At 37.9% G+C, this 27,635-nt stretch overlaps 1 long non-coding RNA gene across 3 annotated transcripts; it reads left to right on the plus strand.

Annotated features, from left to right (window-relative positions):
- Nucleotides 1–18,681: 18,681 nt before the first annotated feature.
- Nucleotides 18,682–19,523, plus strand: LOC137741308 (uncharacterized). Of its 3 annotated transcripts, none has more exons than XR_011069283.1 (3): nt 18,682–18,817; nt 18,927–19,032; nt 19,132–19,523. It is a non-coding gene; the product is annotated as an uncharacterized lncRNA (long non-coding RNA). The 3 variants fall into 3 exon arrangements; XR_011069284.1 differs by having other exon boundaries at nt 19,153–19,523; XR_011069282.1 differs by having other exon boundaries at nt 19,191–19,523.
- Nucleotides 19,524–27,635: the final 8,112 nt, after the last annotated feature.

Here is a 27,635-nt window from a genome sequence, read left to right on the forward strand (position 1 = left end):
TAAAATTAAAACGCTTGCACGACCAAAAATTGTTATGCGTTGTGCAATTATGTTTTAAAATGGTTTTTAAATTTTTTTTTTATTTTGTTCACAATTTATTATAAAATACAAATAAACAAATTTATTTACAAAGTAATTCACATATAAAATGAGAATCATTCATACCATTTTTTCCATCACTCTATCTAATGAATTAACCATTTCATGTGTTTTACAAAAAAAGTTACAAATAAATTGCCTTATTCTTCATCTGAACTATAATAACTTTCACTTTTGTCGTTATCATTATTTTCTGTGTCCCATTCCTCATCATTGATAAGTACGTCATCATCATTGTTGGTGCGCACTGGACCATTGTATCATGGAATATTACCGAGGTCAATTGTGATCGACTAAATCGGTATTTCGATTGAAGATACTCCTTCTATCTAAAATGGTTCTTGGATAAGATTAGTATCTCGGAGTATTTCCGCATCACTTTCCATCGAAGATTCAAGACGTTGGTAAGCAACATTGTCGATGTCGTCGTCAGTACGGTCTTGTTCTAGTATAACATACACGATACTATGATCCATCTTCTGAACAACTTTCCAACCCCTCCCGGCTTTAAGGTCATCTAGATACACAATTTGTTTTGCCATGGTTGCTAAGATGTAAGGGTCATCATCATACCAAGTTTTGGTAGTGTTCACTGATAGTAATCCATGATCTCTTTTCACACTTCCATGCCTATCTGGGTTTGTATCAAACCATCAACACTCAAATAGGATCACTTGGCACCGGTCTTTGTAAAGCAATTGCACGACACTTGTTAGTTTGCCATAGAATTCAATGTCTATACTTTCGCCTCCCCCGGAGACATGAACACTGCTGTTTTGCGTACACAACTTGTCATCTTGTGCACCTGCTAAGAACTTGACCCCATTGACATGGCAACCCGAGTACAATTCAACGCGAATGGGTCAGAATGCCAAGTTATATAACTCTTCATTGTACGCAGGGGAATTCGATGCTTTTAGTTGATTCACCTAATATTAGACAAACATTTAAATTTGTTAGTTCGAGCAAATTAATTGGTACAATATATATGTCCAATACAAAACACTTCAATCTTACATATTCGAGAAACCATTGCGGAAACAATTCACGATGTTTCTTGGCATACAAATGTGAAGGATGTGCCTGTTTCATCATATTTTCATGCTTATCTAGGTATGACAGTGTCTTGTCATAATTGTTGAGTACAAACCAATGTTCTGCCTCCATGTCCTTTTTGAAAAACGACTGCCACAAATCGGATCTCTGAATGGTCGAGTGATTTGGGCAGAAACCGAAGGGAAAAAATGTGACCCAACAACATCCACCACTCGCCCCTAAAGCCCCAAACTTCAAGAACAAGGGCAAAGCTCTCGTTCAACCCACTTCTACTGAACTGGACATATGTTATCGATGTGGATAAAGGGATCATTGGTCACACGTATGCCGAGCTTCCCCTGAGGCTATTGCCAAGTATCATTCCTATTGTGAGTCTAACTTTGCACATGTGGATCATCCGAAAGATGCATCTACATCCATGGAGATATCGGATTTTCAGGAGGTGTCAGTGCCTATGGATGAATAAATTAAACATGTTTTTAGGGTGTTTACCCCTAATGGCCGAACCCACTAGGAGTGGCCGGCCCTACTCCCCCTATTTTGCTAGGTTTATGGTTTAATTTTGAACAATTTTCCCAAGTATTTGAAATAATTTGTTTGGTTTTGGTTTGTTTTGAATTATGGATTGTTATTTGAATGGATATTATTCTCTCAAATTGCTTAATTGAATGAATGGACTTATATCTATTCATGTGACCAATTCAATCAATTTATTTCTAGGTATGTCTAGTGGGGAAGTTTGTTGTCTGGCAGATAGTGCAACCACACACATCATCTTGCGTGCAAGACACTATTTTACTAACTTCATACCCAAGAAAGCTTCTTTGACAACTCTCTCAGGCTCATCCAACCTGATTGAAGGATACGGAAAGACACGTATCATGTTGTCCAATGGTACAATTCTGACCATTAAGGAGGCACTCTATTCTCCACGTTCCAGAAGAACGTTGCTGAGTTTTAGAGATATTCGAGATAATCAATATCATCTTGAAACCACTGAAGATCATGGTTCAGAATTTCTTTGTATCAATTCGTATGAATATGGCCAGAAGCATATTCATGAGAAGTTGGAACGCTTGCCAAGTGGGTTGTACATCACAACCATTTGCAACATAAAAGCTCACAGTGTGGCCGGCCTTATGCCTGAGTTCTAGGACACTTAATTGCTTTAGCATAACCGTTTGGGACATCCTAGACGTGACATGATGCATTGTATCCTCAAATCTTCACACTAGCATAAGTCAATTCCTTATGTTGGACTCCCGTCATGCAAAGTGTGCTATTTAGGGAAGTTAAATACTCAACCCTCATATACAAAGATTATTCACGACCCCTCTAAATTTCTTCAAAGGATTCAAGGGGACATTTGTGGACCTATCCAACCAACCTGCGGACCATTTAGATACTTTATGGTGTTGGTTGATGCATCGACATGATGATCACATGTTTGCTTGTTGTCCACACACAACGTCATGTTTGCTAAACTCCTAGCTCAAATCATTAAGCTAAGGGCTCACTACCTTGATTATCCAATCAAGTCAATTCGACTGGATAATGCTGGAGAATTTACATCATAGACTTTTGACAATTATTGCATGTCAGTAGGGATTGATGTGGAACATCTTGTGCCTTATGTTCACACCCAAAACAGCCTTGCAGAAGCTTTCATAAAGCGCCTTTAATTGATAGCTCGGACTTTGGTTATGAGAACCAAACTACCGGTATCTGCCTGGGGCTATGCAATATTGCACACAACTATGTTGGTCCACCTGAGGCCCACCACTACCCAACCACATTCACCATTACAGTTGGTCACTGGATATGAGCTTGACGTCTCACATTTACGGGTGTTTAGGTGTGCCATTTATGTGCTAATAGCACCGCCGCTGTGTACCAAAAGGGGTCATCAGAGAAAAATGGGAATCTATATCTGTTATGATTCTCTATCAATTGTTCGATACTTAGAACCATTGGCAGGAGATCTATTTACCACACGTTTTGCGGATTGCCACTTTGATGAGACAGTCTTCCCGTCGTTAAGGGTAGATAAACATGCCAGCGTTCTCGTAGAACGGCGCGAATTATCGTGGTATGCTCCCACTATGTTTCATTTAGATCCTTACACTACCTAGTCTAAAACTGAGGTGCGACGAATTATAGATCTTTATAGCATTGCTTAAAGCATGCCAGATGCAAACACACCTGTAAGGATAGATGTACCTCGCGTACTTCAACAACCTGCCTAGGAAGGCTGGAACGTCCCCGAAGGTGGGGAGGCCGCACCTTCCACATGACAAGGTACATTGGCGGCTAACCAATCACCTGGTCCGACCTTAAAGCGTGGCAGACCCCTTGGTTCAAAGGATTCACAACCCCGAAAGAGGAAAATAGCACCAACTAGTAACCCTAGTTTGAATCCGACTATCGCTCACTCATCCGTTCCAACGCATGAGGTTTTTTTAGATTACGATGATGCTTCAGATGAAACATGCTGGCCTTCCGAGAATCGTGAGATTTCGGTCCACTACACAGTATTGGACGAGGTTTGGAATAAGAATGAGATAATCGTCAACCACGCATTCTTGTACTTAGTAGCTACTGAGATCATGCTTAGCGATGACATTGAACCACGTTTCGTCGATGAATGCCGACGTAGAACTGATTGGTCAAATTGGAAACTAGCAATCGAGGTTGAACTCGATTCGCTCGAGAAACATATGATATTTGGACCTATCGTTCCTACACCACCACGCGTGAAGCCTATTGGCTACAAGTGAGTTTTCGTGAGGAAGTGTAATGAGAAGAATGAAGTAGTGCGATATAAAGCACGCCTCATAGCACAAGGCTTCTCTCAAGGCCTTGGGATTGATTACGAGGAAATGTATTCCCCGTAATAGATGTTATAACGCTCCGCTACCTAATCAATTTGGTAGTTTCCAAAAAACTGAATATGCAGCTTATGAACGTGGTAACCGCATATCTCTATGGGGATCTAGACACGGAAATATACATGAAAGTTCCATAAGGACTTCCATTGACTGGCTCAAATAGTTCTAGACCACGGAACACTCTCTCAATTAAGTTAAGGAGGTCACTCTACAGATTGAAACAATCTGGGCGGATGTGGTATACCCGTCTAAGTGAATATTTGACAAGCCAAGGTTATGTGAACAACGAACTATGCCGATGCGTGTTCATAAAGAAGTCACATTTCAGATTTGCAATTGTTGCAGTTTATGTCGATGACATGAATCTCATTGGGACTCCCGCAAAGCTTGAGGAAATTGTTGCATACTTGAAATCAGAATTTGAGATGAAGGATCTTGGGAAAACTCGATATTGCTTCGGCTTGGAGATCGAGCATTGTTCGGATGGAATCCTAGTACATTAATCGAACTACACCCAAAAGATGTTGTGTCGTTTTAATAAGGATAAAGCGAAGCCTTCGAGTACACCCATGATCGTTCGGACTTTAGATGCTCAACAAGATCTCTTTCGTCCAAAGGAAGATGAGGAAGAGATTTTGGAACCCGAAGTTCCTTACCTAAGTGCAATTGGGGTTTTATTGTACTTGGCTCAGTGCACTAGACCTGACATCTCATTCGCTGTGAAATTATTAGAAAGATACGGCAATGCGCCCACATGCAGGCACTGAAATGGTGTTAAAGACATTTTTCGCTACCTCAAAGGTACAACGGATTTGGGCTTGTTCTATACCCGTGAATCTCCAAATGTTCCCGACACATATGGTACTCAGATTGATTCTTTCCTTGTTAGTTACCCAGATACTGGATATCTGTCTGACCCACATAGAGCACGTTCTCAAACGGGTTATATCTTTACCGTTGGAGACACCGCTATATCTTGGAGGTTTACCAAGAAAACGCTAGTTGTAACTTCGTCTAACCTGATAGGAGCATATTCATGCGACTTAAATGGCTTGTTCTCGTGCATTTACGTTATGTTTCTTTAGTTATTTTAGTACTTTAAGCTATTTTCGTGTGTTTGTAGGTCCAAAGGGCTAAAGGAGCAAAAAGATGCATTTTGGAGACTTTTGGAGCACTTTTGGGCTAAGGACAGATAGCTTATGCTTGAAGCCAAAGTGCTGGACGAAATTGAAGACCTAATTGGAGCCAAAGTGTTGGAACCTTGTTCTCTTTAGTTTTAGGATATTTAAACCTTTCCTAATCCCAATCATGCCATGCATAACACACATCCATTCTAACACATTGTCATTGCACATGCATTTCCTTCATTAGTTAACCCACATGCACTTATCACTTATCATCACCACATATCATATCACTTAATCACTTATCACTTATCATCACCACTTAAACCACTTATCATATCATAACCACATATCATATCACTTATCACTTATCACTTAACATATCATCCACCTACTTCACCTACAACATCCACCTACTTCACCTACAACATCCACTTCACCTACAACATCCACCTACTTCACCTACAACATCCACCTACTTCACCTACAAATGACATAGCCATATGTTCCCTCCACTACTCCTATAAATACCCTTGCATTCATTCATTCATAGACATCTCATTTCATACACAACACACCACAAACACTTCCATTCCTTCTCTTTGCCGTGAGTTCCCTTAGAATCCAAACACCATTTTTCCATTCCCCTTCCACTTCTCCACCACTCCTTTTCCATTCCACACTTCCATCCCCCAAACCAATTATCCCTAGACCTTATGCTACAATAAAGAGGAAGAGAAGAGGGCCTAAACGTTCATACAATTCAAGTTTGAGTTGTTGGAATGTTTAGGCGTTTCTTTGATTTCAATGTTTAATTTCAATTCTCTTTGTTTTGTATGAGGAACTAAACCCCCCTTTAGCTAGGGGGGATTCGAAATATATGTTTATGCTTGCATTTTGATTTGATTACTTCTAATTGCGTTTCATAAGTTGTGGATTCAATTTGTTTAACCGTTTGATTGATAACTTATTTATGTATGTTTATTAAGAATGCGCGCTTAATTTTCATGCATGAATATGACGCTAGAATATAAGTGAGTTTCACCTAATCGTTATGAACTTATATTCACAAGTAGTGGAGGTTGCTTATAAACAATCGCGTTAAACGAATTCTTGGCATAAGTTTCATGCAATCATAGTAACGAATGCCTCGTCAACACTTATAGTTTTCATGATGCTTAATGATTCTTGCTTGTTTCTCTATTATGCAATTCATGTAGGGAACTTGTGAGGAATGCTTTGGGTTGTCGTATGCAATCATCCAATTCATTAACTTAAGGAAAACTTGACGGTTAATTTAAGCGGACCTAATTAACCCGGGGTGTTGAGAATTCATGGTTTATTGAAGTGAAATTGGAAATCATTTTATTATGCAAGTGTAACATGTATGGAGATGAACCCCTTAGCTAGCCATACCATCCATTCATTTCCGTCAATTTCATATTTACAATTTGTTTTCTTTACAATCTATCCATTTTAGTTTAAATTCGTCCAAAATCAATCCCCCCATATTTCGTTTAAGTCTTAGTCTTAATCTTTCTTATTTTTAGTTTTGAATTCTTCGAGTTTAGTATAGCATTTTAGTTTGTGTTTTTAAAAGCATTTTGAGTCTTTTGATTTGTTTTAGTGTTTTAAAGTTTAGTTTTACATTCTTTGAGTCTAGTTTAGTGTTTTATATTATGTTTTTACGTTTTTAAGTCAAATCCAAGTGATTAACAATCCCTCCTAATCCCCGGTCCAGAACGATCCCTACTTGCACCTATACTACAATTGATAAAAAGAGGGTTTAATTTGTGTGCGTATAAATATCGCATCAAATTTTGTATTTGATAGGAGCATATTCATGCGACTTAAATGGCTTGTTCTCATGCATTTACGTTATGTTTCTTTAGTTATTTTAGTACTTTAAGCTATTTTCGTGTGTTTGTAGGTCCAAAGGGCTAAAGGAGCAAAAAGATGCATTTTGGAGACTTTTGGAGCACTTTTGGGCTAAGGACGGATAGCTTATGCTTGAAGCCAAAGTGCTGGACGAAATTGAAGACCTAATTGGAGCCAAAGTGTTGGAACCTTGTTCTCTTTAGTTTTAGGATATTTAAACCTTTCCTAATCCCAATCATGCCATGCATAACACACATCCATTCTAACACATTGTCATTGCACATGCATTTCCTTCATTAGTTAACCCACATGCACTTATCACTTATCATCACCACATATCATATCACTTAATCACTTATCACTTATCATCACCACTTAAACCACTTATCATATCATAACCACATATCATATCACTTATCACTTATCACTTAACATATCATCCACCTACTTCACCTACAACATCCACCTACTTCACCTACAACATCCACTTCACCTACAACATCCACCTACTTCACCTACAACATCCACCTACTTCACCTACAAATGACATAGCCATATGTTCCCTCCACTACTCCTATAAATACCCTTGCATTCATTCATTCATAGACATCTCATTTCATACACAACACACCACAAACACTTCCATTCCTTCTCTTTGCCGTGAGTTCCCTTAGAATCCAAACACCATTTTTCCATTTCCCTATTAATCCAAACACCACTCCCCAAACCATTCACACCATCAAACTATCCTTAGACCTTGTGCTACAACAACGAGGAAGAGAAGAGTGCCTAAACGTTCATACAATTCAAGTTTGAGTTGTTGGAATGTTTAGGTGTTTCTTTGATTTCAATGTTTAAATTCAATTCTCTTTGTTTTGTACGAATGAGGAATGGAAGAGAAGAGGGCCTAAACGTTCATACAATTCAAGTTTGAGTTGTTGGAATGTTTAGGTGTTTCTTTGATTCTCTTTGTTTTGTACCATGAGGAACTAAACCCCCCTTGGCTAGGGGGGGGATTCGAAATAAATGTTTATGCTTGCATTTTGATTTGATTACTTCTAATTGCGTTTCATAAGTTGTGGATTCAATTTGTTTAACCGTTTGATTGATAACTTATTTATGTATGTTTATTGAGAGTGCACGCTTAATTTTCATGCATGAATATGACGCTAGAATATAAGTGAGTTTCACCTAATCGTTATGAACTTATATTCACAAGTAGTGGAGGTTGCTTATAAACAATCGCGTTAAATGAATTCTTGGCACGAGTTTCATGCTCATCATAGTAACGAATGCCTCGTCAACACTTATAGTTTTCATAATGCTTAATGATCTTTGATTGTATCTTTATTGTGCTGTTCACGTAAAGGACTTTTGGAGAATGTAGTGAATTGCGTTGCGCTAACCCATCCAATTCATTAACTTAAGGAAAACTTGATGGTTAATTTAAGCGGACCTAATTAACTTGGGGTGATGAGAATTCATAATTTATTGAAATGTAATTGGAAATCTTTTTATTATGCAAGTGTAACATATGTGGAGATGACCCCCTTAGCTAGCATTCATCCATTCTATTTCATCAATTTCATATTTACATTCTGTTTTAATTTGTTCATTTAATTTAATTTCGTATAAACTTAAATCCCCCTTTACTTTAATGTCAATTTAGTTAGAAATCATTTTAGTTTGTGTTTTTAAAAGCATTTTGAGTCTTTGGTTTGTCTTAGTGTTTTAAAGTTTAGTTTTACATTCTTTGAGTCTAGTTTAGTGTTTATTATTACGTTTTTACGTTTTTGAGTCAAATCCAAGTGATTAACAATCCCTCCTAATCCCCGGTCCAGAACGATCCCTACTTGCACCTATACTACAATTGATAAAAAGAGGGTTTAATTTGTGTGCGTATAAATATCGCATCAAATTTTGGCGCCGTTGCCGGGGATTAGAAAATTTGCTAATCCCTTGGATTGTTTGTTTCTGTATTGTCTTTTAGATTTAGTTTTTTTTTTATTTGTGTTTTGTTTGTTAAGAACAAGATGGCACTTAATAATGCTTCTCTCTTGTCACAACTCATGGAAAGGTCCCAAATGCAAAGAGTTGATATATTTAATCTTCAATCAAGGAATAACGTGTTTTCCAATACTTACAATTCGGATTGGAGTGATCATTCAAACTCTATGTGGTGGGAACCTCAAAATGCTCAACAAGGAGGATATTGGCAGCCACCACAACCTCATATTCAATATGCCCAACCAAATTTAAGTTCGTCAATAAATTATAACCAAAAGCTTGATGAATTAATTTGTTTGGTGCAGGGCTTACAAAATCAAGACAATGAGGCTCAACAAGAAGGATATTGGCAGCCGTATGAGGAGTTCTATTCAACGCCTATGCAGCCACCACAACCTGCCCAAAGTAATGTAGGTAATTCAAATGATAATGATACGATTTTTCAATTACTTACTACTCTGGAAAAGCAAATTGGGCAGATAGCGGAGTTCGAAGGACAATTTTGCGACCAAGGCGAACTCCCTAGTTCAACCATTGCAAATCAGAAGGGAGAATTTGAAACTGCCAAGGAAATCATGTTGAGAAGTGACAAGGAGGTTGGAACGGACCCTCAACCATCAAAATCAAATCACAAGGAAGAGGAATACACCCAACCCACGGAAAGGGTGGAAACACCTTTACCGGAGGCTCCTATTGCTCCTATGCCATCTAATACAGGTATGGTTGTTCCAAATTTCATTATTTTTAACCCTATTCCTTGCAGATTCATGACTTCCAAGGAAGAAGAAGGTGAAAAAGACATCTTGGAAGCCCTTCCAAAGGTGACAAGTAGGGAATGTCATGAATCCATCAAAGAGGACGTTCTTGAAACCACAAAATCCAAAAAAGTTAAATTTGATGACATTGGACAAGTAATAACCATCACTTGCAATCTGGCCAAGTCCAATATCCCTGAAACTTTCAAAGGAGTGGTATTTGTCATTGAGTTCTTGTCGGACAAAACAAGTAAGTATTTTTTTCCAAATTCCATTAGATTTTATACTAACTTGCTATTTTTTTTGAATCAGGCACCTACACTAGAATTCAAACCAATGCCGGTTCACTTCAAGTATCACCTTCCATTCAAGGACCAATTCCATGCCGTTTGATTTTATTTATGTTAATAAAAAAAAAAATAATAAAAATAAAAAAAATAAAAAAAAAAAAAGAGAAAAAGAAAAAAAGAAAGATACTAAACATGGAGAAAGGTGGAGCTTCACATAGGTTGTTTGCGTGAAGTCCCACTACGAGGCGCAGAAGCGGAAGGCGCAGAAGCGGGAGGCATAGAAGCGGGAGGCATCGAAGCGGAAGGCATCGAAGCGGGAGGCATCGGAGCTAGAGCATTCCAGGCCTCAATACTTGGCCAAGCGCTGGATGACCCAGGAAAAAGGTGCCTCTGGAGATAAGACGCAAGCCTTTGACGGTCACTGTGAATTCGACCCTCAGATTCTTGCAGCTCATCAAGCTTCCTCTTCATGCCCGCCGAATAGTTATTTGCGAGCACATGCAAACTTCTATTCTCGTACTTAAGCTGTTTGATTTCCTGCTTAAGACTTTCCACCTCTGCCATCAACGATTCCACTTGGCGGGACCGAGCAAGCAGGCGTAGGCCCATGTTGGACACAGAGCTCGCACACTGAACACTAAGTGCGAGGGACTCTTGAACGGCCAACTCATCGGACCGTCCTGACAGCAGCCTACTATCTTTTGGAGTGAGGAGGTTTTTAGCTACTATTGTAGCTGTTGTGGCGTCCTGCATCACAGAGTCTTCACCTGAAAGAGGACCGTTAGAAGATAAAAAAGAAGGGCGCCATACATTACCTTGACGGGGCGCAACCGGATCGCTGCTGAGACTCAAATCTAAGCTAAGGTTCGATGAGTTTGCCATTTTTTTTTTTTTTCAAAAGTGTTCAAAGAGAAGGGGTGGATGGAGTTAAAAATTTCACAAAGGGCCGGAGTCGAGTTTCAGGAATGGGAAATCTTCAGAGTGTGTATGTTGGCGGTGATCGATAGCTCTATAAAATGCCAAGGCGACGCGTCCACCGATTCAAAGAGCCGGATTTTCCGGCGTAAGTTAGGCGACGCTCCCTCGGCTTTTCAGAAAACGCGTTCAACTTTGTCAAAAGATTTCTGACAAAGCTGAAAACACGTGGAGGCCATCATCGCAACTACACGTCTTTAGCCGACAAGCGCAAAGTTCGGCGACGCTTTCTCTGCTTTTCAGAAAACGCGTGCAGCTTTGTCAAAAAGAGTCGCATCTGCACTACCACGTGTCGTTCAGAAAGAGAAGGGGCGTCGTTCAGAAATCGAAGGGGCGCCTGCTCAGAAATCGAAGAGGCGTATTCAAAGATCGAAGAGGCGCCACTATTTCAAAAAGCCGGAATTGCGGGATCAAAACGTTTGTCGACAAGGGTAAAAAGTACCACCACTTGATATTATCTCTATATATGTCGACCTTCGTCTTTTATGGCAGGGCAAACCTGAAGAAAATGCCCAACTCTCCCTCACCTCTGAGGGCGCACTCCCAGCAAAGCCTTTCAAAATACTAAATTCTTTCTTCTTCCCCAAAGATGATACCAGATGCCTGGAGTACATATGACCCAGGAGGAAACGGCGGATTGAAGCATGTGCTGATTCATTCACCGCTTCTTCAAAGCAAAGGTATCTCATATCATCAAGGTCAAAAGCAAAAGTATCTCATATCATGCTCTTTCCCTGTCTTTTTCTTTATCCTTGTTCTTACTCGCATGGCAAAGTAAAAGAAGCAATCAGCCGGCACTTGGAGTCAATCTTCCGATCTGGAGCCAACTGCCTGGAATCTATTCCTGATTGCTTACCTAGCGTTGCTCTCGAGTAGTCATCTTCAACGGTTGATACACTTCCGGAGAAGGGACCACTTCTGCAAAGGAGAGCGAGTAAGGCAAGTGAAAATGATACATTGAAGCATGTGGAGACAAACATAGGCTGAGTTATCCTCCAACCCTTTTCAATACGAATTGGAAAGATTGAACAAAGAAACAGACCAAAAGGGTAAGCTCAGACCTTCGGGGGAGACCAAAAGAACCATCCTGCTGCCCAGTTCAAGAAGTAGCACAAAGGAAAATCAATGATGGGCGGAAACCAGTTCGAGAGTAAGCCTGTGGAATCATCAAGATCAAGCCTCAATGCAATCAACAAAGAGAAGAGGGAATTTACACTCCATAACCAGATTTGCTTCCCTAAACTCTTCTCTTTGTTAATTACATTCTGCCATGTTTAGTATGTTTAGTTGTTGTTTGTGTGTTTACTTATGTTTTGTGTGAATCTATGCTTAAAACATTGAGGACAATGTTTGATTTAAGTGTGGGGGGGTAACTAATGTTGTTAATGCAAATTCGTGGGATTTTATCACCCATAACTTCAAATGTTGTTCCTTGCTGTTTTAAGGTGTTTTTAAGTTGTTTTAGAGTGTTTTAGTATGTTTTGTTTTTATAACTCCGAAAAGCACATAAAAATTTGAAAAATTGTTTTGAAAAGCCTAAAAAGAGTGTTTTGAGTCGTTTTTGTGAGTTTGTGTCTTAGGGTACCTTCCAACACAATGATAAGGATTTGGTTTGTAATTGCATGACTGTTAAAAAGAGTTATAAACATAGAGAAAAGTTTGATTTACTCTTGGTTTATGCTTAGTTATGGTTATAATGTATGACTTCACATGCAATCATAAAAGAAAAATTCGTTTTTGTAACATGCTTGAAGGAAGGAACTCAAACAAACGCTACAACCCTGTGAGACTCGAGCCATTACCTTCTTTGGAGAGTTATTTTCTGTGATTCTTTGTTTTCTAAAGTTGTTGAATGATCTCATTATTCCTTGCTTGGTTGCTACTTAGAATGCAATTGTATCATGATAGAACTAAATGCTAGAACTTATATCCGTTTCATTCAAAGCATGATATTGAGTTGCATAACATATATCAAGATGAAGTTGTGTAGTTGCCACCATAGCCAAATAGCCTTACTTCCCATATTTCGTATATATTGTAAGTCTTAACACCGTTGAACCTCGTTTAACCTATTTTCTTTGCTAACCATATCACCCCTTACCTAGCCTAGATTAGGACCATCCGTACCCTTGTTCTTAAAAGATAGTGAGCATGACTTAAATGAATTCCTTTTGAGTACATTTTGCAAGAAAATGAGTGTGGGGGAGTAAAAGTTTGTTCTTAAGTTTGTATGTTTTGAGAGTCAAAAGAAAAGAAAAGAAAAAAAAAAAAAAATTGTGAAAAACATATGAAAAAGAAAAACAGAAAAGAAGAGAAAAGAAAGAAAGAAAAAAAAAAAAAAAGCTTGTTCCCCCTTGTTGTTCAAAAGTTGAGTTTTCATTCAAAAGTGAATTCTACGTTAATTCAAATGCTTTGCTCGCTATTTCTTTAAGAACCTTTGTTTTCCATATACCTTCTTTGTTAGCCAAATACCTTTAGCCCCGTTACACCCCTTTGACTTCTATTTTGATCGTTATGTGTTCAATAATGTGGAGTTTGAAATTGATATGAGCTTATGGAATCACTGGTTCTCATTCTAAGTAGTAGCATTCCATTCATGAGATCATATTCATGTCATTATCGTAAATCCAGAAAATGCTTTCCTTGTTATAACATATGTGAGTGTTCGTCTACATGTTTACATCAATCTTCTCACATATAACTAGTGTAGGGTGTGTAGTCAGAAAATCTGTGTGAAAAACGAGTGCATATCTTGTAAGGATTTGAGCAATTTCTCTAAGGCATGTTACTACATTCGAAATGTGTTTTAAATGCTTAATTGTGAACTAGTATGTGGTGACTATGATTAAGAATGTACTTAAGTGTAATGATGGCAAAAATCTGTGGGAATGATGATTTTTAACTTGTCATATGCTTTGGAAATCCCTAAGACGGTTGTTGGAAGGTTTAGGTTGTGTTTTACTTGTTTTGTTTCGTTTGGTTTTGTTTTGTTTTTCTTTCTGTTTTGCTCGAGGACTAGCAAAAGATAAGTGTGGGGGTATTTGATAGGAGCATATTCATGCGACTTAAATGGCTTGTTCTCGTGCATTTACGTTATGTTTCTTTAGTTATTTTAGTACTTTAAGCTATTTTCGTGTGTTTGTAGGTCCAAAGGGCTAAAGGAGCAAAAAGATGCATTTTGGAGACTTTTGGAGCACTTTTGGGCTAAGGACGGATAGCTTATGCTTGAAGCCAAAGTGCTGGACGAAATTGAAGACCTAATTGGAGCCAAAGTGTTGGAACCTTGTTCTCTTTAGTTTTAGGATATTTAAACCTTTCCTAATCCCAATCATGCCATGCATAACACACATCCATTCTAACACATTGTCATTGCACATGCATTTCCTTCATTAGTTAACCCACATGCACTTATCACTTATCATCACCACATATCATATCACTTAATCACTTATCACTTATCATCACCACTTAAACCACTTATCATATCATAACCACATATCATATCACTTATCACTTATCACTTAACATATCATCCACCTACTTCACCTACAACATCCACCTACTTCACCTACAACATCCACCTACTTCACCTACAAATGACATAGCCATATGTTCCCTCCACTACTCCTATAAATACCCTTGCATTCATTCATTCATAGACATCTCATTTCATACACAACACACCACAAACACTTCCATTCCTTCTCTTTGCCGTGAGTTCCCTTAGAATCCAAACACCATTTTTCCATTTCCCTATTAATCCAAACACCACTCCCCAAACCATTCACACCATCAAACTATCCTTAGACCTTGTGCTACAACAACGAGGAAGAGAAGAGTGCCTAAACGTTCATACAATTCAAGTTTGAGTTGTTGGAATGTTTAGGTGTTTCTTTGATTTCAATGTTTAAATTCAATTCTCTTTGTTTTGTACGAATGAGGAATGGAAGAGAAGAGGGCCTAAACGTTCATACAATTCAAGTTTGAGTTGTTGGAATGTTTAGGTGTTTCTTTGATTCTCTTTGTTTTGTACCATGAGGAACTAAACCCCCCTTGGCTAGGGGGGGATTCGAAATAAATGTTTATGCTTGCATTTTGATTTGATTACTTCTAATTGCGTTTCATAAGTTGTGGATTCAATTTGTTTAACCGTTTGATTGATAACTTATTTATGTATGTTTATTGAGAGTGCACGCTTAATTTTCATGCATGAATATGACGCTAGAATATAAGTGAGTTTCACCTAATCGTTATGAACTTATATTCACAAGTAGTGGAGGTTGCTTATAAACAATCGCGTTAAATGAATTCTTGGCACGAGTTTCATGCTCATCATAGTAACGAATGCCTCGTCAACACTTATAGTTTTCATAATGCTTAATGATCTTTGATTGTATCTTTATTGTGCTGTTCACGTAAAGGACTTTTGGAGAATGTAGTGAATTGCGTTGCGCTAACCCATCCAATTCATTAACTTAAGGAAAACTTGATGGTTAATTTAAGCGGACCTAATTAACTTGGGGTGATGAGAATTCATAATTTATTGAAATGTAATTGGAAATCTTTTTATTATGCAAGTGTAACATATGTGGAGATGACCCCCTTAGCTAGCATTCATCCATTCTATTTCATCAATTTCATATTTACATTCTGTTTTAATTTGTTCATTTAATTTAATTTCGTATAAACTTAAATCCCCCTTTACTTTAATGTCAATTTAGTTAGAAATCATTTTAGTTTGTGTTTTTAAAAGCATTTTGAGTCTTTGGTTTGTCTTAGTGTTTTAAAGTTTAGTTTTACATTCTTTGAGTCTAGTTTAGTGTTTATAGGAGTAGTGGAGGGAACATATGGCTATGTCATTTGTAGGTGAAGTAGGTGGATGTTGTAGGTGAAGTAGGTGGATGTTGTAGGTGAAGTGGATGTTGTAGGTGAAGTAGGTGGATGTTGTAGGTGAAGTAGGTGGATGATATGTTAAGTGATAAGTGATAAGTGATATGATATGTGGTTATGATATGATAAGTGGTTTAAGTGGTGATGATAAGTGATAAGTGATTAAGTGATATGATATGTGGTGATGATAAGTGATAAGTGCATGTGGGTTAACTAATGAAGGAAATGCATGTGCAATGACAATGTGTTAGAATGGATGTGTGTTATGCATGGCATGATTGGGATTAGGAAAGGTTTAAATATCCTAAAACTAAAGAGAACAAGGTTCCAACACTTTGGCTCCAATTAGGTCTTCAATTTCGTCCAGCACTTTGGCTTCAAGCATAAGCTATCCGTCCTTAGCCCAAAAGTGCTCCAAAAGTCTCCAAAATGCATCTTTTTGCTCCTTTAGCCCTTTGGACCTACAAACACACGAAAATAGCTTAAAGTACTAAAATAACTAAAGAAACATAACGTAAATGCACGAGAACAAGCCATTTAAGTCGCATGAATATGCTCCTATCATAACCATGCTGAGATTCTCTCCCTACATGAAGCATTGCGTAAGTGTTTTTGGCTGAGAGAAGTTATGGGACACATTCGAAGTACTAATGGTCTTACATCAGTCATTGACTTTCCTACAACGATCTTTGAAGACAATGCAGCATGTATCGAGCAATTGAAGAAGCGATATATCAAGGGAGACAACACCAAGCATAAAGCGCCGAAGTTCTTTTACTCACACCAGCAGCAGTAGCATCAGAACATTGAAGTCAAGCAAATCCGTTCCCAGGACAACCTGGCTGATCTCTTCACCAAGTCGTTGCCTAAGTTTACTTTTCAAAATCTTGTCCAAAGAATCGGTATGCGTAAATTATTTGAGTTGAATCGCTTATGGTTCTTTTATTTAGAAGTTATGTCTAACTCAGGGGGAGTATCTAAAAGCATACTCACATGATCTTAATGTACTCTTTTTCCTACGATTAGAAGCATTTTTCCCACTGGGTTTTTGCTACCTAACGAGGTATTAATGAGGCACCAATCCTGGGATGATCATACTCCGTTGAGTTCTCTACTTTCGTCCAGTTTGACGCTTGTTTAAAGACATTATGCATACTTCTCACTTTTCTCCTTAGTCTATGGGTTTTCCCCATGCCTTGGGTTTTACCATAGCGAGGTTTTGTAAGTTTTACTACAAATGCATCCTTCACTTAAATTTGAGACTCGCGATCACCCGTTGTGCTGATGACTTCATCAAGTATTCTACCTTATCTGCTGAAGATCTGACACGATGGTTTGTTGAGTATTTACATACTCAAGGGGGAGTGTTGCAGTCATATTTAGAATATGAATGTGATTGTGTAAATCCTATGAGATATGGGAAAGTATTTTATATTCCTATTAGGATTAGATTACCCATTAAATGTTGTAATCCTAAAGGGAAAGGTTTTTACCTATCCTCTTACTATAAATAAAGGCACAATGGGGTGAATCAAATACACACAATTAAATCAATCTATCTTCTCTCTTATTGTGGCCGGCTCCCCCCTCTCTCTCTAAACCCTAGATCGTTCAATCAAATAGGCCTACAACACAAACTAGAAACTTAACAAAACTAACTAAGACAATTTTCACTTTAATTGTAAGCCATAAAAAACGTTAAAAATCAGTAACATCTTTTCAAAATTTCCAACTAATATCACTACAGAGTCTAAGCCATTTAGAATCAATTAGAAATGAATTCATGAACTTCCTTTGGTGTAAAGTGAACCAACAAAATTAAAGGGACTCGACTAAAACCCCTACTTCTCGTCTTTTTTATTTAATACTTCACATATTTTTCTTCGACGTTTCAATTTTTTTGCTTTCTTTTTTTTCATATATGTGTTTGGTTATTTTTCTTTTTAGCAACAATAGTGGTTGTGCAATGTCAGTTCACTTTAGCTTTCGTTCCAACCCATGTAGCGAGCTTTAGGTCAATGACTCCCAAACTACCAAGGCTTTAGGGCACTAGGTGTAGAACACCCCTAAGGACTTACTAACTTGAGCTGAAAAGGTTATGAAACCAACCAACCATCATGTCCCATGCCAAAACTCTACCGTTTGACGCGAGAATCACTGCTAATTAGGCAGGATTGACTCGGTTACTAAGCAAATTCTCAGGTAGAACAATTATTACTTTATTTATAACAAGAACTAAACTTTACTTTATTTATAGCAAAAATAAAAAAATAAATTTAAACTAAAAGTAAGTGTTTCAATCTCACTTCCCACAAAACCATGTTGATATGAATGTGCAAATTTTCAAAGTACACTATAACTCATGAACCACTCACGTGTTGAAGAACCCTACGACTCTCCGTCTCGTGATTTCAAATGTGCACAGGCGTCATGCATCCGTGTAGTGAGCTCCTTAGGATTCCAATTGAAGAGAGATTTTTCAATGTGACCGTCACACAAGGTGGTACACCACGTGTCCCTATATAAATGGTGAGATATGTGTGTTAAAAGGTTAATAACTTAAAATTTTAAATTTTCCACCACTTACATAAAAATACGTGATGTACCATTCATGTTCCGTCACAACTAAAAATTTCTCCCAATTGAAGAGCTAAAATGTGTCCCATTTCTCTCAATTCTGATTGTTTTTATAAACCCTAGGCCTCTCTCTCTCTAGAACATGAGAGCACCTCAACACTTTCTCTAGAAACCCGAGCTGCACCTCAACAATATCAGAACTCTCTGACTTCAACAAAAACCTCAGACATGAGCCCAACTCACTTATTTCAGCCATCACGGTTTGCCGACACACAATGGTAAAGCACATCGATCTCTTCTTTGCTCATTAATTTCTTATTTTCAGCCCAAATGCAATAATGAAATCCGAGTCTAATATATTTACATGTCTGTGAGCTTGTGTTGCAGGCGACGATCAGAGACGATGGCGAACAACGGTAGCAACGTCAAGCTTGAGATCCGCAAGAAAAATGAGCAGCGACAACCTCGATGTCCATAAATCTCAGAAATACAGGTATAAATCCTCAACCCAAAAAACTATTTTTCGACATAGATCTATTGAACGTAGTCCCTGGATTTGTGAAAGTCTGTGCGCTGCATCTCCGTGATTCAGTTATTGGTGCGTGCATCCTAGATTTGTGCTAGGAGTTGAATCAGTTTCTCTGTATCCAGTGTGGTCTCTGTCCTACTGGATCCTTGATTTGCTCGCACAGCTGTGCTCCCTTCTGTGTTGCTTGGATCCCACCCCAAACTTGTATGTAATAATATTTTATATAAAATGGGAGGGAGTGATTGAGTGAAAAGGGGTGCCAAGCAATGCAAGGGACTTCATCACCAACCCCACTGTGAGTATGTCTGGAACTCTGCTCGTGCATCTGTCTGCACTCCCTTGATTTCTGTAGTGTTGAATCTCATTAATGTTGTTGATTTGACGATGAATGCTCTGAAATGAATGTATGTTGAATGATGCTGAAAGCATGATTCAATCGAACGCGCGGATATATTGGATATTTGGGGCTGAATTGTTTCCAAAAGCAACCTGCAATGATCACACAATAAAAATAAACCCAAAATAAAATACTGATTAACTAAAAAAATTAATGTTTTTGTGTTTTTCAATTTACTTTTTTCTTTTAGATTTGTTGATAAAGAATAAAATGAAGAAAATAAAATGAACGAAATAAGCGTTTTAGTTAACATTACTTGTTTTCTTAGAGTCAACCGCTCCGTAATAGCTTCATAGGCCAAAAGTACGAACGGAATAAGATGTTTATTAACTATGTGCTTCAGGTGAGTGGTTGAATCCTTCATATTTGGCCTTCTATGCGAATAAATCTTTGTAATTAAATACTCACTTTTAGTGAGGCTTGTGTTTTTGTCGAACTGACTTAAACCTTATATTTAACACTCACAATTTATGCACTGCCCAAATTTTTTGATGAAGAATTGGGCTGCCATTAAAGTTTTTCTCTATTCCCATGTAGAATTTAGCCTGCTTGTAGGAGTCTTTCTGGATATGTTCTCTAGCGTGATTAGCTGTGCTGGTGCACTATCTAGTACAGCAAAAACATTTTCATCAGTAGATGTCTGTCGTGTATCCAAGGTTACATCCTCCAAGAGCTGACCATGTGATTCTCCAGATTCTGAATTGTTGTGAACAACCCTATCCAACTTGTCAGTTTCAATACATTCATGCAGCTAAGTGGGTTGCTTTGCAGTCTCAGGACTGGGCATGTGAGGCATATTGACTTGGGTAGGATTAAGTTCAGTGTAAATTTCCGAATTAACAAGTGCTATTTCCTTCGTTGGGTGTGAGTCATCGAATTGGGGTTCTTCCATCCTAGTATCGTAGGTTTTTCCCTATCTCAATGCTTGATCTGCACAGCACTCTTCTGAACACTGTTGATTGGCAAATGGTTGAGTAGGAAAATTTGAATTGGAATCGTCGTCTTGTTCTGCCAATTGATATGCAAGCTGCCCAATTTGCTGCTCCAGATTTTTCATTGATTTATGAATACTATGAATTTCTTGATTGACTTGATCAAACCTTGTTAGGATACTCTTTGCCAATTTCCCAACTGCAACCTTCCAATCAGCTTTTGCTGGTGCATGAGGTTGTTCAAAAGGCTGTTGAATACACTCCCACATAGGATTTTGATGCTCTGGCCATGATGGATAAAAATTTGAGTAGGAATTGCACCTAGGCCTCTGAAAATTGTTCCTCATATTAATATGGTGCTGCGCAGATTGTAGAAAACATTGCTGTTGGGGACAATACATAACATCATGTGTATTCAAATTGCAAATAGCACAAACCATGGGTGCTCCTTGTGAGGATCCAAACCAAGCCATTGCTGCAATGCTTTCAAAATCAACAAATTGTCACCTAAAAAAAAAAAAAAATTAAAATCAAGTATATATAAAGATATATACAAAAATAATTAACTAAGAGTTGATAAACACAATTTATTAAAAATAATCCTTGGCAACGACGTCAAATGTTTTATGGAGATTTTAACCACTTGTAAAAGTAGGAATAAAAACACTTTAAATACTTGCAAGAGTACAAGGTAATTGTAATACATATAGCTCTAGTAAGGTCGTTTTCCTCAGGGATTGAATGAATAATTTGTATCAAACCAAATCTTAATTAGTTAATTAAAACAAAGTTCTGGAAAAAGGTGATTTTATGATTTCAAATAATAAAAATGAATTTAATAGAAAATAATCAAATAAAGTGACAAAATAAAATAAACTAAAAGAAAATGGTTTTTGAAAATTAAAATGTAAAAGCCTAAGGTTCTGCCGTCATCTTACAATTTTATGTAGTTCTTCCAATTACTTATGAATTACACATGTATATTTTGAAGGATAGGTTTTCCTAATATATGCCTACTTGGACCCCTAACATAGAGCGTATATCAAACATGTAATCCGTCTGTGGTATTCAAATCAAATCTAAACATGCATGATTCATTAAGCTTCGTGAACCTTTTGAAAAACCATACAACCCTTAAGATGTGGTATTCATCATAAGTGAACTTGCACAAATTAACCACAAGAAGCCTTCGCCAATTTCAGAGGCCGACTTCCAACCAAAATTGCATCAAATTACTTTTCTAAACATCCTAATGGTAGCTAAGCATTAAGACAATTAGACAGTATAAGCCAGTGATTAATAATTCAAACCTGCACGCATAATATCACTAGCAATTGCAAAAAAAAAAGACTACATATTCTTGCTAAGGCAAGGCTAGCAAACGGAAATGAGTTACGAACAATCATAAACAAAATATTATTAAAAACAATGATAGAAAACACTTTGAAAATAAACTTGAATCCAAAAGCTCTCTAAAGTAGTGCGTACTTTCTCCTCTTTCTCCCCCTGTCTTCTCCAAAACCCCTAATGGCTAAAAAGTCTTATTTATACCACTAGAAAATAAAACCCTACCTAGAAAATATCTTAGAATAATAATAGGAAACCAAATAAATTAAAATAAATTAGGAAATATAATCCTAAATTGACTAGTAAAATTCGCCCAAAATTTGCACAGCCTCAAAACAGCCACATTTCTGGATCTTTAGGGCTATAAAACAGGCCCAAAATAGCTAGAATTAAAGCTTGAGATATCCTGAACATAATTGCAGAAGGTCTCAAACCCAAAAGACTTCATTTTGGATGCCTAAAAGCCCAAATAAACTTGAAATGTCACTTTGATAGCAGTGCGCACTGCTCCTTTATTTCATCGCCATAGATAAACCGCTCGGTAGAAAATTATGAAACTTTGACACAAACACGCCAAGAGATACACGAACGTCCTCCAATTTTAATCACTTCAAAATTTGTCCGTTTCCTCATGTAAATCAAAGTATCAAAATTCTCACAAAATAACCAATAAAATAATATTAAGATTAGGGTAAAATATATAGTATAATATTGACTCATCAAATATCTTTCTCTTTCTTCTTATTCTTCTTCTTCGCTAACTTCCCTCCTTAATTCCTTCACCTCATTTGTCAACTCTTCCACCTTCTTCGACATCTTCTTCTCAGAAATATCCTTCTTGTGTTCTTCTTCACCTTCCTCTCAAAAATATCCTTCTTCTTCTCCTTCCCCTCAGAAATATATCCTTCTAGGCCAAACATGCCACAACCACCTTCAACTTGTTCTTATTCTTCAACACTTATTCTTCTTCTACCTTCTTCAACACCTTCCCCTTAGAAATATCCTTTTGGGCCAAACACGCCACAACCCCCTCAACTCTTTATATATTGTACTTTAAGCTCATCGACATCATTTGTATCGGGAGTCAAGGTTTCCAGCATCACATTGGCATCATCACCCCATGTCCAGTAACCTAAGGTATTCTTGCTTCAGTGGGCATTATTTCCCGAATCCTCACCGCCTGGCCTTTATGTACATTTGAAGCTATTCATAGATTAGCATTGTCACCCATGTCCAGTAGCATGAGTTCCTCTCAGCTATCAGTTATGTACATTTGAAGTTGTTCATGGATCAACTGCTTATTCGTTGTTGACCACTGGAGAATTCTTAGGATGGCTGCTGGATCAGTCACCTTACAATATCGTTGTGGCTTCTTTAGTTAGGCAATTATTTTGTATGTCTAAACCTGCACGTACACTGAATTAGTATCAATAACAATCATAATAATTGACCCTTATTCTTACTCAATCAAACCAATAAATTGTACATGAAAAATATAAACAAACTTTTTGCAGCCCCATCCAGATATTTGCCTTCTCTTACTTCCCTTATTTTGTTCCTCTTCCTTTTCCTCATCCCATTCCACATCACCATGCACCCTTCATCTCTCTCTCATAAAACCAGCGAAACAAAGGTTGTCTTTTAGTTGTTCGGACAATATCAAACCCCATGAATAATTGTTGAACCTATCCATGTCTTCTACGAGGTCCAAGTACTCTAGGTTCCCACCAACACTGCTCTTCGCCCCTATCAACACACCCTCGACGAAGTAAACTAGCCCCATCTTGAACTCATCATCCTCATTCTTGCATTCTTTAAACGCCATTTCAAGCTCAGGCATAGGTCACCAAAACCTTTTTCATAGCTTTCTTGAGGGTGGTCTTCAGTTTACCTTTGCCTTTCACACCTTTACCCTTACCTTTATTACTCTCTCCAACAAAATGAAACTTCTTAGAAAAATACCTAGTCAAGAGCTGATAGGAGCATATTTATGCGACTTAAATGGCTTGTTCTCGTACATTTACGTTATGTTTCTTTAGTTATTTTAGTTCTTTATGCTTCTTTTGTGTGTTTTCAGGTTCTAAGGGCAAAGTATGCAAAAGGATGCATTTTGGAGCCTTTTGGAGCAAATTAGAGATTGGAATGGATATCATGTGCTTGGAGCCAAAAGGATGGACGAAATTGAAGACTTGAAGTAGGAAAGTTAAATCCTAAAAAGACCTCATGTTTGAGCATCATTGAAAACTCCTACGCATTTTAGAACACAAAAACAACATTCCTAGCAACCTTAGGACATTGTCGTGTGTTTCCTTGTGTCTCCCTTCCTTGCCATGCAAGGAAGGGCTTTGTTCCCTATTTTAAATACTTAAACACTACCACTTATCATTCACCACATATCATTCACCACTTATCATATCATACATTCATTTATCACTTATCATAATCATTCACTTATCACTTAACATATCATACACTTATCACTTATCACTCATAATCATCTACACATTTCAACCATTTAAACACATGTACTTCACCTACAACATCCACCTACTTCACCTACAAATGACATAGCCATATGTTCCCTCCACTACTCCTATAAATACCCTTGCATTCATTCACTCCCCACACCATCTCTCCATTTCTCACACCACAACTAACACAAACACTTCCCCTTAGAATCCAAAACCGTGAGTCCCCATTCCACCATTCCTCATCCATTTCCATAATTCCCCAAACCTCACCTTAGACCTTGTGCTACAACAACGAGGAAGATAAGAGGGCCTAAACGTTCATACAATTCAAGTTTGAGTTGTTGGAATGTTTAGGTGTTTCTTTGATTTCAAAAGTTTAAATTCAATTCTCTTTGTTTTGTACGTATGAGGAATGGAAGAGAAGAATGCCTAAACGTTCATACAATTCAAGTTTGAGTTGTTGGAATGTTTAGGTGTTTCTTTGATTTCAAAGTAATGAGGAACTAATCCCCCTTTAGCTAGGTGGTGATTCGAAACTATGTTTATACTTGCAATATGAATTGATTAACTTTCGTTGGAATTTCATAAGTTGTGGATTCAATTTGTTTAACCGTTTGATTGATAACTTATTTATGTATGTTTATTGAGAATGCGCGCTTAATTTTCATGCATGAATATGACGCTAGAATATAAGTGAGTTTCACCTAATCGTTATGAACTTATATTCACAAGTAGTGGAGGTTGCTTATAAACAATCGCGTTAAATGAATTCTTGGCACGAGTTTCATGCTCATCATAGTAACGAATGCCTCGTCAACACTTATAGTTTTCATAATACTTAATGATCTTTGATGGTGTCTTTATTGTGCTGTTCACGTAAAGGACTTTTGGAGAATGTGGTGAATTGCGTTGCGCTAACCCATCCAATTCATTAACTTAAGGAAAACTTGACGGTTAATTTAAGCGGACCTAATTAACCCGGGGCGTTGAGTTTCATAATTTATCGAAAGACCAACTGAGAATCAATCTTGTATGCAAGTGTAACATGTGTGGAGAAGAACCCCTTGACTATTCCATCATCAATATTTTCATCACATTTATATTTACGTTTTGCCTTTAATTACAATTTGTGCAATTTAGCTAATTTCGTCAAATCAAACCCCCCCTTTACTTTCCTGTTCTTTAGTGCTTAGAATCTGTTTAGTTTATGTTTTAAAGTATTTTTTTGTTTTTGGTTTGTCTTAGTGTTTTAAACTTTAATTTTGCATTCTTTGAGTCTAGTTTAGTGTTTTAAACTTTATTTTACGTTTTTGAGTCAGTTTCCAAGAGATTTGCAATCCCTCCTAATCCCCGGTCCAGAACGATCCCTACTTATACTTATACTATAATTTGACAAAAAGAGGGTTTAATTTGGCGCCGTTGCCGGGGATTAGCAACTTTGCTAATCCCTTGGTTCTTTTCTTTTTTTTGGTTTTGTTGTTTTCGTTTTAGTTTCTAACTTAGTGTTGTTTTCTTTGTTTGTTGTTACTTTTGATATTTGATTTAGTTCTCTTTCTTTGATTTTAGGTACTAGAGAAGTAAGATATGGATTTTGCTAGCATTCAAGCTCAATTGGCAAATCTTACTTCTAAATTGTTGCCGTATGCCGAAAGGACCACAATGCAGAGTGTCCCTACATTTGGTGCTTCATATAGGCAAGGATTTCAAGCCAATCAATGTCCACAAAGAGATTGGAGGGATCATTCAAACTCTATATGGTGGGAAGATCAACAAGTTCAACGTGAAGCATATTGGCAACCATATGAGGAGTTCTATTCAAGACCTATGCAGCCACCACAACTTCATATGCAATATGCTCAATTAAATTCAAGTTCGCCAATAGATTATATTCAAATTCTTAATGAAATAAATTCTTTGGCGCAGGGGTCACAAAATCAAGCCAAGGAGGCTCAACAAGAAGCATATTGGCAACCATATGAGGAGTTCAATACAACACTTATGCAGCCACCACAACCTCCCCCACAACAATTCCAATCAAGTTCAAGTATGTCCATGGATAATGATAAAAATTTTCAATTACTAACCTCTTTGACGCAGGACGAACAAAATCAAAACAAGAAGTTGGGTAAATTGGACGAGCAATTTGAGCAGATTATGGAGTTCATGAAACAAATTCAAGAGCAAAGTGAACTTTCCAACTCAACTATTGAAAACTCGAAGGAAGATTTTGAAATCCATAATGCTATCACTTTGGGAAGTGCTATGGAGGTTGGAGCTGACCTAAAAATGTCCAAACATAGCCTAGAAGTGGATGAAGAGCTGCTAATTGAGGAGGAGGAAGAAGACATGCACACGGCAAGGGTAGAACAACCCTTGCCGCAGCCCCCTAAGCCCTCTAAACCACCCACCACCAGTAAGGACGTCCCAATTCCATGTTATTCTGATGTTATTCCACCCAATGTCCCTTTTCCTAGCAGGTTTTTGATTCCCAACCAAGAAGAGAGTAAAAAGGACATCGTGGAAGCCTTCCCAAAGGTGCAAAATGCTATTCCAATTCTTGGTGCAACACAGCAAGTTTTAGATGGTGTTGAATTCTTCAAAGGACTTTGTACACCAAGAAGAATGATTCAAGAGAAGGTAGTGGCTGGAGAAGATGTAGAAGGCATCAAAGAGGACATATTTGAAACCACAATTCCTAAGGAAGTTGGATTTTATGACACGGGACAAGTCATAACTTTCGAAGGGGTGTTTATTCTGGAGTTCATTTTGGAGCACACAGGTAAGCCGCCTCCCCGAATTTCAATTTTCTTTTATACTAACATGTGGTTAATGATTCAGGCACCCAATCTGGAATTTAAACTATTACCGGATCATTTCAAGTATCACCGCTCATTCAAAGATAAATTCCATGCCGTTTGATTTTATTTATGTAAAAAAAAAAAAAAAAAAAAAAAAAAAAAAAAAAGATACTAAACATGGAGAAAGGTGGAGCTTCACAAAGGTTGTTTACGTGAAGCCCCACTACGAGGTGCAGAAGCGGAAGGCGCAGAAGCGGGAGGCATAGAAGCGGGGGGCATCGGAGCGGAAGCCATCGGAGCGGGAGGCATCGGAGCTAGAGCATTCCAGGCCTCAATACTTGGCCAAGCGTTGGATGACCCAGGAAAAAGGTGCCTCTGGAGATAAGACGCAAGCCTTTGACGGTCATTGTGAATTCGACCCTCAGATTCTTGCAGCTCATCAAGCTTCCTCTTCATGCCCGCCGAATAGTTATTTGCAAGCACATGCAAACTTCTATTCTCGTACTTAAGCTGTTTGATTTCCTGCTTAAGACTTTCCACCTCTGCCATCAACGATTCCACTTGGCGGGACCGAGCAAGCAAGCGTTGGCCCATGTTGGACACAGAGCTCGCACACTGAACA

This window comes from Pyrus communis, chromosome 8 (genome assembly GCF_963583255.1).
Source record: "Pyrus communis chromosome 8, drPyrComm1.1, whole genome shotgun sequence".
Classification (NCBI taxonomy): Eukaryota; Viridiplantae; Streptophyta; class Magnoliopsida; order Rosales; family Rosaceae; genus Pyrus; species Pyrus communis.